Source organism: Rhea americana, unplaced genomic scaffold (genome assembly GCF_003343005.1).
Source record: "Rhea americana isolate MKP2758 unplaced genomic scaffold, rheAme1 scaffold_414, whole genome shotgun sequence".
NCBI classification, from domain to species: domain Eukaryota; kingdom Metazoa; phylum Chordata; class Aves; order Rheiformes; family Rheidae; genus Rhea; species Rhea americana.
Genome location: NW_028186551.1, coordinates 44,464 through 59,191, shown reverse-complemented (window position 1 = coordinate 59,191; position 14,728 = coordinate 44,464). Strand labels below are relative to the sequence as shown.

The 14,728-nt window shown below is 37.7% G+C and overlaps 1 protein-coding gene across 4 annotated transcripts in view; it reads right to left on the bottom strand.

The window, feature by feature from the left end:
• ZC3H12B (zinc finger CCCH-type containing 12B) overlaps positions 1 to 14,728 on the bottom strand; it is a 30,241-nt gene that overhangs the window by 14,870 nt on the left and 643 nt on the right. For 2 of the 4 annotated variants that reach the window (XM_085314902.1, XM_085314903.1), the window contains exon 1: positions 14,442 to 14,718. The exons of 1 other annotated variant lie outside the window; for it this stretch is intronic. The gene's annotated coding sequence lies outside the window, so the exon portion shown is untranslated. Of the gene's footprint in view, positions 1 to 1,345; positions 1,362 to 14,441; positions 14,719 to 14,728 lie in introns of those variants that run through there. One more of the 4 variants, XM_085314905.1, reaches the window with a different exon arrangement.

Here is a 14,728-nt window from a genome sequence, read left to right as displayed (position 1 = left end):
TTGGAAGTGAAGCAAAGTTTATTATCTGTGATACATTTATGCAGTAATATTTAATAAATCTAAGCAGGCCAAGCAGTAACATTCTACAAAACTCCACTTTTACTTAAGCTTTTCAGTTATACCTCTCATTTGGCTGTGGCAAATTTATATATAGGTGAAGATGGTAGATATGTATCCAGATACAATGACCTTCAGCCTATGCAACTGCCAGTGACACTTCCTAATTCCCCAAAAATATATTTCTGCATAGCTATTTTAGTTGTGATTTTACAGCTGAAAGATAGGGTGCGTTTGTTTGCTTTGAAGAAAAAGAAATCTTGTATATTCTATTCAGTTCATCTGTTAGCAGGCAGACTGTCTAAGAGGGAACTATTCCTGTTATTAACTGCACAGTTAAAAAAAAAAAGAAAGAAAGAAAGAAAGAAAAGAAAGAAAGAAAGAAAAGGTTTGAGGAAGATAAAATCAGAATCTTCTAAAAAGAATTTAGGATTTTTTTGACAGAAGGAAAACAGAAGTTCTCTGTGTATATGCAGCATTCTGCAGTAAGAGGGTCTACAAGAGGAACTACTCCAAAATAGCCACTGAAGTTAAAATACAATTTTACTTCAGTCATAAAAAACTTAGAAATGTAAACACAGAAAACAAAAAATATATACATAAAATTGTATTAATTATCATTTCAATAATTTTCTCATGGTGTAGCAGAAAATTCATAACATCTTGACCATAAGAATTTAGTTTATTTTCTGGAGATAAAGGAGACTAACAGCCTACACAAGCTGTCATATAGTCCTGGTTTCCATGTCATGTGGAGGAACATCTAAATGACAATTTCTTTGGATGCATATTAACAGCAAGATCCTCAGCTACAACAGCATGATTCTTAGGGCAACCAAAAAGATAAAAATAGGCCACAAAGGTGGCAAGCCTGATCCATACGCATTAACAGACTCAGAACTACTCCTGTGTCAGATGTAATGACTCTCACTCGCTCATGCCTTTTGTGTGATGTAGGTATCATGCAAACATACACACACACACACACACACACACACACACACACAGCACCACTGCAAAAGCCTAATTTCCTTAGAAAATCAAGTCAGCTACGGAAAACTGTAAACAGTCACATCTGAAAACTAAAAGGCCAAATTTTGAGTCAACTGACTATTTTTTAATAAATAAGAGTTGTGTTCTAAATACTTAATACAATATGTAACACAGTTATCCAAGTAGCACAAAATATACTGCCTCCTTACATTTGTATGGAAATGCCAGTTTTGATTAGCTAGTTTTTAGAAAGAGATACTTTTTGTTCTTTAATATTATACATTGAAATACTTACATATTTTTTGTTATAGTTCTCCTTACTTTCAGTTGAGGTAACTTCCTCTAGTATAACAGTAATAATACAACAATAATATGCATAACGATATATATGTATATATAAATATATACAGTATATGCGATAATATTTACAACAGTACTTGGCAATATAGATACTATTAATCAGCTTAATCTGAAGAGGATTTCAATTGGGACTCATGTATATCCTTGCATCTTGTCAAAATTAAAACACAAGGTATAAAAAACAAGTGAAAAAAAGAAGATTAAAAGAAAGAAGTTACCAGTACACCGCATCCTCAGCTTATATAAATACAGTTATGCCAAAATATTCCAACTAAGGAATGTTTTACAATATCTGCATTAAGATCTTTTTGCCTAAACTTATGATACTGTATTGCTTTGGCACTGAACAAAGAATAGTTTGATTCTGTTGGTCCAAATTTGAAAATCTCCATCCTTTTTCCCAAGTTGTCATCATTTCTTTAACTGTAATGTCACAAGACTGTTTTGGCTTTTATTAACATTATCATGACTATTTTTTCCACTTCTAGTAAATCATCCTAACCCCCTTGCTAAAGAAAATCTGGTAAGAATGATCAGACAAAAGTTCGTAAGACTGGAAATAGCCCTAGGTTTGTGATGAAGAGAAAGGAGTTATTGTTAACATCTTTGTTATTTTCATTTCAACGGGTAATTTTACCAGAAGTAATCCATTCACACCAATTATTAGAAGACGAAATTTACATTCACTTAGAACTGTTTAAATATTACCGTAAACTAACTAAGCATAACTAAGTATGCTGCTTCCACTTAATAACCACAGAGTATTTAATGAATTGTGCATCATTTAGTTTCATGAACATCACCCGAAGAGGTAAAGTATTATCAAAAAATCGTATGACTCTGACTTTCCTTAAGTATCACAACAACTTACCAGGCACTGTGAGCATGATATAAGAAGCCAACTGGAAGTAAAAGCAACTTGACTCACTCAAAAAGTGGCTAAGATTTTTTTTATGTTATAAAATAATTTGGGTACCAATATCACTATTACTTCTGCATTTAGATTTTTCAACTTTTTTGTAAATGGCAATATATAATCTTGCTCTTCAATTTTAGCTGGAAAATAACCTGTCTGCACATAAGCTGATTTCACCACTTGCATTGTCTCAATTTCATGTCTGTATCTCTAGCTTTGTTATCTAACATCATATATGCAATTTATCACAAGTATCATTTGTCTTTCCTTGAAAATAAGCTCTTATTTTAACAAAAAGAACATGGTTAAATTGGGAACCTAAATAATCCTGAATTTAAAAATTATTTAAAGCAAATGGAAAGAAAATTCACTCCAAGAACAAATTCTACAACTGCTGCTGCCACACTTACTTCTGCTGTGCTTCTAAAGAAAGCAACTCAGATGCAATCCACGTTGGGTACTGTATGTCTAGAAGGACTGCTTTCTGCCAGACTTGTGCTGGGGTTTTCTATTCTTTGGCTGCTAATGACGGATTGGTGTATCTGTTACGAAAGCTCACTCTATGGAAACACCTACTTCTGTGACTCACTGTGGAGTTTCTTGCCTTTTTTCACTCATGTCAACCTTTGGTTGAAAGCTATTAAGGAGGGAAATTCAGCTGTGTCATCCCTCTCTTGCACAGCAGTGGAAAATACAGAGTGTACGACCTAATGGTCATCATTATCTCTCAAATATTTGATGTGGTAATTATAAATCTGCTAAAAATATCTTTGATTATCTTCAAACAAATCTAAATCACAGTGTTTTTATAGAAATCTCSTCTTTGTGTCTAGCTACGATCCTGTGGTGGAAGCACTGAAAGGTAACAGGTCCCATCTGTACAAACGGTAGCCACCACCCTCTGTTTCTACCAATGTCTATCACGTATCTTCCACAAAAAANAAAAAAAAAAAAAAAAAAAAAAAAAAAAGACTCAGGATCTACACACAGTAACCTCTGGAAAGGTAAGAATTTTTCCTATTTTCTTTAAACATCTAGCACAGAAAACAAACTTCTGAAGACATACCTTTTGTCATATGGTTTAGATAACCTCTTTTATCATCAAATGCCATGCTGCTAGAAAATGAGGAAGGTAGTGTCCAGTGCCCATCTTTACAATCCTGTCCCCTGTCATACAGATGCTGAGTTTCCCCAGTTGTTGGCACCTGGGCATGCCAACCCTCAAGGCTGGCAGCCCCACTCCAGCTGCTGGTTCAGACCCCTTCACACACATCAGCACACATACACATGCACTGTGCATTCCTCCAATAACTGGGCTTAAACATGCAGCTTACCCAGTAGCTGATCTTGGATCCTCACTATCCCCCATTGCCTCCTGTATAGACGTACACGCACACACACACGCATGTGCATGCAAACAGATCTCTCAGTTGACCCCCAGACCTTACCATCTCTCAAAGCACTTGGCATGGACCTCTTGGTCCCTGCAATAGCCAATTCCCCCAGCTGTCCCACTCCCAAACACACACACACATACATGGCTATGAAGCTACTTAACCTACTTGCCAACTAGTCTAGCTTGATATTTGCTAGCAATCACATACTGACATGCATACTCTCATTCACTCCATTTACTGGCACCACAGACACCTAAGACCCATGGTTAGACTCCAGGTGCTGGCACTTTTCCCTCCATACAGACACACGCACACAGAATATAGAGCTTGTCACTCAGGAAAATAGCTAGAAATTGAGTTTAACGAGAGGACAGACCATGCTGATCAGGCACAGGACAAGGGCAGAAACGCATACTGACCAGCTTATAGGCATCTGGTCCCTTTTATCCCCTATCCCTTTTTTCCCCTCATGCTTGTTCCCCCCCCAAACCACCTTGATCTCGTTCTCTCCCTCCACCCCACCCATGCCCCAACACCTTTGGTCCCTCCCCTAAACATCCCACAACAATTCTTGTGCAATCTCCAAATGCTCTTCCTCTGCATCCTATAACATGTCCCATACCCTCAGGCAGTAAACCCCGTCAGGCAGCGAGATGATCTGGAGACCAACTCACACTAACTCACTGTAGTTTGTCAACCCCCAGTGGTGGAGCTGACAGCTCTCCTGAAACAGCCCTGTACCGGGGGGGCCAGTACACACGCTCAGCTTATCACTGTTGCTAGTAACTCTACACTGTGTCCATATCTAACGCAGTACACTTAAACCTTCATACTTTCATTTTTTGTAAAGGAAAAGGCTACATCTATGTATATTAAACTCTTTTTTGATAATGGCATCAAGTCAGAGTTATAATTCTTCATATCAGCAAGTCACTAGCAAATATTTTTACAGCAAAATAAAATGAGTAAGGAGAATATCTTAACTTTAAAGTGATGGCCTGTATATAATATACATAATTTGTTTACGTGCAATCTAAAAGAAAAGAAACACAAAAATATAAAACATTCTTTAAAAAATAAACATTTTACATAAACATAAAACATTTAATTGTTGATATTTTCCACATCCAGATGAAAATAACTCTTGGCTATTAACCTTCTTCCAGCTTCCCACTTTAAATGACAAAGTTCACCATTTCTTTCATAAAAGTAAAATTTAAAAACAATCAAATTCAGTGCCACATCTTTGAGAGAACTTCGAGTCAGCAGCAACATATGCATGCAATTAACTTACTGGCATTTAGACTAAATCAAAATTGGAATAGTACAACAATTTTTTCCAGACTGCACTTTTCAGAATTCAAAGATGTCATCTGGTAGTAGAACACTGATAATAAAGAAAAATCTCTTTTCATTCTGATTTATATTATCTAGTGGTGATAGTACAACTGTACCTAGGGATCTTAACCAGTTCCTATTCTCATTCATCATTTGGTCCCCACCCAAAAGAAAACGCAGTCTAAAATTATGATGAGAGACTATCAATGAATGAATCAAGGGATAACTTTAATAGTGGAAAGACTATATGAAATATTTTGGTATTGTTTCAGTTCACTGTTTGTCTATATTATTTGGAAAGGTAGTGCTTTGGAGGACACTATGGAAGAAAAAATGGAAAGATTTTAAGGGAAAAAGGGCAACGTAAAAGAAAGCACACATGCAACATGCATGTGTGCACAAGTATACATAAACATATGGAGTTTAGAAAAGGATCTCAGTAGGAAGTGAGACTGGATAAACATCTGGAGGATTAAGAGAAATGGAGGATTGAATCTCAGCCATTTTCCTGGCCATTAAAAACTTAGAAGCAGTCTGCCTGTATGGGAATAAGAAGATGGTCAAGTCTAACAGATTCCTCAGTTTCAGGCCCACATATCTAGAAGAGTGAGAAGATCAAAAGCACTACTGCAACAATTTCAGTTTAAATTAGTAACTGAACATTTAGGAGGAATCACAAAATTCTATTCAAAACCCAGGTCTGAGCAAAAGGAGGGAAGATCAGTGAAAGGGAAATTTATGAATCAGAGACAACAGTTCAAGCCATCTGAACAATAACTCCACAGCAACAGGGTACAGAATAAGGACCGAAAGGAAACAATGATGGAACTGGGACTTTGTTGGACCCTTCACTACCGGAAGGGTGGAAGGAGGAGGATAAAGTGAAGAAAGTGATAATCTCAACTTTGTACAAAAAGTTAGTATGCAAGTATGCAACATCTTTATCAGTCCAGCTGTATCTAGTATCAGTTTAAGAGTAGTGCCAGAGTAAACTATGGATTACATTACATCTGATGCAAGAATTTCGTGTAATTTGTAGAAGAAAATGACAGGTTTCAGGTAGAGTCTTTCACAGGGGATATCTTCCATGAGAAAAGGGTGATTTGTTCAGAATTCTCTATTATTTTACTGCCTTCATGCTCACTTTGTCCTTACCTGCACACAAAAAATTTACTGGGAAAAGCACTACTCATAGTATTTGAATGTATTTACAGAATTCTTGCACTTCTCATTTTATTTTGTTAYTGCTTACACTGCACACTTTAAGTTAGTATAAATGCATTAAAGAATTATCACACAATCAGAGGCAAATTAAAAAATAAGTGGAATATATAAGTAGAACCGAAACTAGCATTAAAAATTTTGATAAATAAAATGAATAATGTGTGATTTTGCTGATGACTATAAAACTGAGAAATGAGTCAGTGTGCCTCAAACAATTTTCTCAAAGGTGGAAAAACAGCTCATACCACAGATCGTAAACAAGAACCTGTCATTGCTGAATTTTTAGTGGTTCTTTAGATTGAGTTACATTCTCCCCCTAGAACAGCTAAATATGAACACATATTTGCAAAATGAGAAGAAAGTAGTTACCAATTTCTGATTTGAAGAAATTGTAACTCAGAAATCTGAATGCTGCAGCTTTAAAAATTTGTCTCTTTATGCTCATTGCTAAGCAACCAAGTTTTCTTACCTAAAGACTTTCAGCACAGTCACGACAGACTACTAGAATTGATAATATGATTCAGAGAATGAGTGAGGCCAAAGTATCTATATTTTGTTCATATAGTACCAAACTGAAAACATTTGTATAATTTCACTGGTGAAAAAAAAAAAAGAAAAAAAAAAGAAAAAAAAACAGAAAAAAAACAGAAGGAAAATGTCTACTTAATAAGGTATTGTACATATATTAAAAACATGTGGGAACTATTTAACAATAATTATGCAAATAGCAATGACTATCAAAGACCTGATGCTGGAAATACTCCATTTCAAGACTGCTGATTTCAGCAGGAGCAATAAAATCAGGAAGATAAGAGTGAAAGGATGGAGTGAATGACTTCTTTCAGTTCCTTAGGACCCTACATCTTTCCATGATCTTCAGCGTCCTCTGATTCACACACTTCATAAATAAATAAAGAGGTGATTACAGGGAGCACACATCTATGAAAAAGAACAACATTTAAATGAATCATAGAATCAGTTAGGTTGGAAGGGACCTCTGGAGATCATCTAGTCCAACCTCCCCRCTCAGCAGGGTCGCCTGGAGCATGTTAGACAGGGTTGCATCCAGGCGGGCCTTGAAGATCTCCAGAGAAGGAGACTCCACAACCTCTCTGGGCAACCTGGTCCAGTGCTCTGTCACTCTCACAGGGAAGAAATTCCCCCTCACGTTCAGGCGGAACTTCCTGTGCTTCAACTTCTGCCCAGTGCCTCTTGTCCTGTCACATGGGGCAAATGAAAAGCGTTTGGCCCCGTCCCCTTGACACCCTCCCTGCAGGTACTTGTACACATTGACAGGATCCCCCCTCAGTCTTCTCTTCCCCAGGCTGAAGAGGCCCAGCTCTCGCAGCCKTTCCTCATAGGGCAGGTGCTCCAGCCCTCTGATCATCTTCATAGCCCTGTGCTGGACTCTCTCCAGTAGCTCCATGTCCCTCTTGTACTGGGGAGCCCAGAACTGGACACAGTACTCGAGATGAGGCCTCCCCAGGGCTGAGGAGGGTGGCAGGATCACCTCCCTCAACCTGCTGGCAATACTCTTTCTAATGCACCCCAGGAGATCATTGGCTTTCTTGGCCACAAGAGCACATTGCTGGCTCATGGTCAATCTGTCATCCACCAGCACTCCCAGGTCCTTCTCTGCAGAGCTGCTCTCCAGAAGGTCAGCCCCCAGCTTGTACCAGTGCCTAGGGTTATTTTTCCCTAGGTGCAGGACTCTGCACTTGCCCTTGTTAATGAATGAAGAAGTATTTCATTTATTAACTCCTTCTGTTCTACTTAAGTAGCTTTACTTGTTTTCTGTCACTGCAGATACTGAAACACAGAATTAAAAAAAAAAAAAAGTCTTTTCCCAAATATCTCTTTCACCTGACTAATAAATACAGAAGAAAATGATTCTGCATCATTAATTTGATGGAGAGTGAGGGATTGTTTTTGTTTTCCCTAGTATATCTTTTGAGATACATGTAGCTAATAAGGGATAATCAACGTTTTTACAACATTTTGAGAAAAAAAAAAATCTACCTGAATACTGACCATATAAAATGGGAACATCTAGGAGAGTTCTATATGCATGGCAAGGAAAACACACTGCAAATTTTTCCCTTTATATTTCTTAAGCTGTGAAATAAGCTTCTTCATAAGAACAAAAAAAATGTAATTTTTTTTATTCAGAAAAATAAGTTATTCCTCCCAATGCTTCAGCATGAATTTAATGTCTTAGTTTCCCGCTTCATTTTTCACCTCACTAATTTTTCATTAACGTGCTACTCTATATAGACTTTACTCTACGAGAGGGGCATCTYTCTGGAAGAAAATTGTTCTAAACAACAGCCAGGTCTTTGATTACTGTAGCTATTTCTACATTATCAGAAAGCGACCGAAGTGCACAAGTACATTTATCTAAACTTGGTGACTGAGCTAACGATATGAAAATTAAAGCACCCATATCATAACAATGTGGATTTCAACACAGACTGTGCAAACCTACAAGGACCCACATTACTTGTTCTTTAATGAATGAAATATGTCCTAGCATCTTCAAAACTAAACAGCTTAGGCAGGTATGCTATGTATCTACTACAACTCTATCTCCTGATTACAGTTTAGCTACTGTTTAATCCTGCTAATACAAAAACTGCAAACCTCCTGGTTACATATATACTGATTATGGTAAAGCAAGTTCTAAAACCATGGAAACAATATGAATAAAGAGAAAAAAAAGAGTCTTTTTTGTTGCTAAAATTATTCAGTGTTCAGAGGCCCTACATCCAACATGCTCATCAACATTGCAGTGCGCTACAGCACGGACTAGTGGTTACTATGAAGACACACTGTCAGAGTACGCTTCTGCAATCTTTAAAAACTTCCCTAACAAATGACTGTTAGTTTAAGACATTACAATTTGGGCCAGCAAAACAAGACACCAAAATGCAATACCTGGAAATCTTCATTTGTTAGGTAATAGTTATTGTCAGAGGACATAGACAAAGAGTAGCTCAAGATACATGAACTGCGCTGAATTTTGGATTAGCCTTTAATTTTGAAAACCACTTCTATATGCTCATGAAAAAAGTAACACAATTCAACGTCGGTGTTCTCACTGAAACTGGGAAAGTAATCTTGCTGTAATCCTAGTTCAGAAACGGTACAGATATTTGTTACTGCTTGTTTCTTTTAAATTTTTCTGAAACAATTATTTTATCTACCGATAAAGAGAGACTTCAAGCTAGCAGTTAAGCATATAAGTCACAAATAAAGATGGCAGAGTTTTCTTGTTCTAGCTATGTAACTGCGTATATATCTAGAACGAATGTTAATACACCCATCTAGGTGGGACACATCTCTTGGGACAGATTCACAACAGAACAAAAGGATAAAATACTCTAAAGATTCAGAACAGATTTCCAAAAAATTGCAAGAGCTGCACCACGCAATATTACATGGAATTCTCTTCTGTCCTTAATAACATGAAAAAAGGTTTTGTGATTTGCATTATTTTGCCAGTGTGTTTATACACCTTGACATTCCATATTCATCATTATTTTAATCAGAGATAATAATAGCAACACAGTTTATACATGTATACTATAACACATACATGTTTAATTCAGTAGGAATTAATCTCTATTTTATTTTTCAAAACTACTAATGAGTTAGATTTAACCTTTAACAAATGCAGTAGTTTAGTATGTTCAGTCTTCATCTACCCTGTCAAGTGTTGCAAGGCTATAGGAAAAGAGGATAAAATAGGCTGTGCATAAACATTTCCAGTCTGAGTTGGCCATTTTAGACTTGACTCAAAAAAGTGATGCATTTGACAAAATGTAATATTAATTAATTCATAGTCAGTGTTTCAAGTGCAGCTCTTGTACATGTCAACGAGCTATGTAACCAAGTATTCTGAATCTACCTAGTAGGACCTGGAATCAAGAAATTTGTCTTTTTATTCCTTTAAAAATGCATATAATGTAGTTTTACTATGACTGTCCTAGGAGCTTTTGTAATTAGGAACAAACCAGAGAGTACACAGGCAGTCAAAAAAAGGTGTTCCAACAATAACATAGTACCTCTTTCCACTTATGTTCTCTCTCTGATAATTTTCAGCAATTAAGGCTAGTATCACTACTACTCAAAAAGTCCATTGTACCTATGAAGGCAACACTTACATTTTAACTGACAACGCTTAAAAAAAAATGAGGGAAACTCTTAAAGACTATTTGTGATTAAAGCAGTTCTATATAAACTGATAGTATGAATTCAGATCTAAAACCAAAGCAACACATTGCTTCTCCTAATCAACATTCTGACAGAAGGCTGTTTGCTAGTACCTACTCTACAAATCTAAATGACTCAGTAATACTGGGGGTAGGGGGAGGGAGAGAAGGAAGTCGTGATTAGAGCTAAGTCAAAGACACATCAATAGAGCCTGTTATCATTTCACCTTACACCTTTGTTAAATTTCCTAATTGAATATTTTGAAATCCACTTTGACAGACAAAACCAAACATTCTTTTATCCATAAATCTCATCCAATAATAAAGTAGCCTTTGAGAAATCTGAAAAGCAAAAGATACCCTGTTCCTAAAGGTTTCAACACACTGAGTGGACCCTCACATTCTACATCATCCAACAAGAAGCAGGATGTATTCAGCAACCAGGACGTATGCTTTCTGATAAACTGAAAGAGACATTTTAAAGGCTACTAAAAAAAATGTCAGAAGTGGCGAGACATCTCCCTTGAAAATATCAACCGCTACCTTTTTGGAAAGCACAAGATAGGCTTAAAGGCCTTTTCAAATCTGTTACACTACTTTTTTCAAAAATAAAGTCAGTTTTATTTAGCTCTGCTTTGAGCAGGGGGTTGGACTAAATGACCTCCAGAGGTCCCTTCCAATTGAAATTCTTACATTATTCTATGATTCCTTCATTTTTATAGTGACAACGGTGCTCATTTACAAGACAAAGAAGCTGGAAAGTAATCTTCAGGAAGACCTATGAACCCTACTGTTTTGCCTTCAAAAGTGAAAACAACAAATATCTATGCTCCAGCAATCTTATTTCACACTAAGAGACGATCTGAGAGAGGAAGTTTTGGGGGTTTTGTTTTGTTTTTTAATCAGGACAACCTAGAAATCAGAAAAAGGAAAGATTTGGCAAAGAGAGTCTGAAATTGGTGTTTGACCTTTAAAAAGGAGGAGAGGGGTGGAATGAGGTATCTCATATGGTTTTTAAATTAAAGTTATCAGACTTCTGGCTTTATCTGGTTTGGCTGAAGTGTTTGTGGGTTCTTTAAAGAAGCAAATACATTAAATTTCTTAAGAGGATATCTTTATTAAAATAATTCAGCTTTAGTCCAAGGCTGATATTCTGCCTATGTTATCTAAATCAACAAGAAGCAGACTTAGATGTTCAGAACAGAGTATTAATCTTAATGAGGAGACTGTTTCCGGGTAGGCTGAATGTGGAAAATGAGCTCTGTAACAAACGAGAACCTTGGCTTATAACAAGATTTGCAAAAGGCTTCAGTATTCTGTACCATTATATTCTAATGAAATTCTAGAAGGGACTCGCAACAAACCACGTAAAGCCTAGGCTTTACTGTGGCATGGTGATTCAACCTGCTTTGCTAGCAAGTAAAGTCAAAAATAACTCATGTAAGAAAAATGTAATACAATAGCTACCTTTAAAATTGAAAGACATTTAGCTGAAGTACAAGTTTAAATATAGAACTAATATATATATTTGAACCAAGGCTGACAACTAACGAAGAGTTTTTCTTATAATGGCCAATCTCATGAACAAATTGTTCACCTCAGAACAATAAAACTGTATCTTAGGAGATGCTATACTGCTCACCTCTATGCGTCCAAATATATTTCTTAAATCTGAAATAAATCAAACTCAATACTGCATGTCATGGCATCAGAAAGCCTAGATTTGTAAAAGTGTCAGGGTATACATGCTTCCAGATGTGTCCTCTGTGGTACCATAAATACATTTTACCAATAATAGCTTATCAAAAAGAGGGCACAATTTACAGGAAGAGAGAGAGAGAGAGAGAGAGAGAGAGAGATGTAAGGAATTTTAAGCTCTGTAATATTGGTACTACTAATCAAACATGCTCCTTGTTTATAATGCCTTGAAGAAAATAACCTTTCAAAATAAACCTAAAAAATATAAGCTTCTAAATATGTATTTGTCTAGCCACATACACTTGACGACTCGAAGCCCTTTTTGTTTAGTAGATTCCACGATTAAAAACAGGTAAGCCTTCTGAAAGATACATGAGGTCTAAATAGCATTACAGACATCTTTTTATATGATGAGAAACCAGTATATCAAACCAGTTTACAATCTGGTAACATCTGGAAACTTCTGAGTTTATAAGTAAAAATTCTTTCCTCTCCCTTTCCAATCCCTGTTTCTAAAACTGAACTTACATGCTGGTGCCTTCCTTATTCCAAAGGACTCTAATGCTTCTGCTTTTCATGGAAGCAGTAGCAGAGTGCAAGTGATAGGAGCATTTGTTTTATTTCTATTATTCACAGATCTATGATAGAATTACAAGTGTTTGGGTTTTTTAATCACGTATCAGTTTCAAACTGTGAAGTGGCTAGGAAAGCCAAAATCAGTAGACATCAGCAATGGAATTACTAGCACTGAAAAAGGCATCCCACATGATCAAGGAATAGAAAGCCTGAACTCATCTTATTCACAACAGCTGCCAGTAAGAATTGATTTCCTTACTAGTTCATCTGGACATAAAGTATCTTTGGTGTCCATTCACCCTCATAACACCTTTTGTACTTATTCTTTTTGATTAGTGAGTTTGGATGCTGTCAGATTTTTTTAAACACATTCTAAAGAGGTCATTCACTTAGGAAGCTTTATAGTTGACTTGTAAAATTCATTAAGTATTAGACTGTTTTAGAAGATAAACTGAACTCAGGTCCAGAAAATGTCAACAGCTACAGGACTGATATATGAAGAATGCATGCAAGTGAAGAAGAAATAACATGATCCAACAGCAGTTAACTTGTTCTGAATTTGTGAATGACCTTGACATCTCCACTAACCCATTTTTCCAGGAAGACGCACATATAATTTTTTATAGGCAAGATTAGCTACACTGGCAAAATTTATTGAAAGTAAAGCTTTCGGTTCTGTATACCATAGTACGTTCATAATACTTTGGCAAGTAAAAGCTGTCTCTCTTTAATAAAGGATATTTCCTAAACAAAAATGACTATTTGACAGATGCATCCATTTCAATGGACAAACACACTAAGCGTAAGAAATCAGACAGCTGGAATGCTGCATACTTCCAGATACACAGAACTACCAGCATGCACAACACCAGTTCATAAATGAGAGACATTTAAATTTTCTTTCTATTCCTGCTTCCTATTTATGAATGGACACGCATATCACTGAATCACATTATAAGACAATAAAACCAAAACGATGTACTGCATTTATCCCAGTAAACAACTGGAGTTAATTTATGTCCACATTTATGAACTTAAGAAGACACAGTATAGATTTTGCATTCCACTTGCTAACTTGTGGAAGAAATATACGGCTCTTGTAAAATACAACAGTATAAAGATTAAATCACAATCAGAACAACTGGCAGCTACAAGAGACAACTTTCTAAAATAAAATGATTTAAAAAACCATCTCGAACCTCATCTTTATCACAATGAGTGACAAGATTTTTATTTACATTTGCACCATAAAGCAAAACAGAGGGATGTGAGTAGTGATCATCAGGTACCCTACACAAAAGTAATCTCCTTATTTAACCAGTTTGCTTTTGTTAATACGAGTCTTAATTTTCTTGCTGCCCTTCTCATACGCAAGCATATAACACCTTCTTAAACAGCACTGTAATGTAGCCCTCAACATCCTTTCTTTGCACTTACTGATATTAAACGAAACCAGGCAGATTTCCTGGCTATCAGCTGCCAGTGCTGCCTCCAGCTTGCTAGGCCGTTTCAGCTGCCCAGCCTCAACGGCTTCCCGAGTCAGCGCACCTCGTGCCGCAAGCAGGCCGCGGGGGACGGCCCGGCGGCCCCGGCCCGGGCGGCATCTGCGCGCACCCGGGGCGCCGGGCCGCGCCGCTGCCCTCCTCCCGCCGCCGCCCCGCCGGGCCTCACCCGCTGCCGTCGCTGCAGACACCGCCCGCGGCTCCCTGCGCGCTCTGACGGCGGAGGGGTGAGGGATGGCGGGGCTCGGCGCGGCCGCGGCACGGGCCCCGCTCCCGCCTCTCCCGCCGCATGGGGGGAAGGGCAGGCTGGGGGAGGGGGAAGGGGAGCGGGGCGGCAGAGCCAGGACGGGGCGGGAGGGGCGGCAGCGCGGCTCAGCACTGGCGGGAGCCCGGAGGCCGCTGCCGCCGCCTCATCCCAGCCTGCGCCTCAGCCGGGCCCAGGCGCCGTCTCCTAGC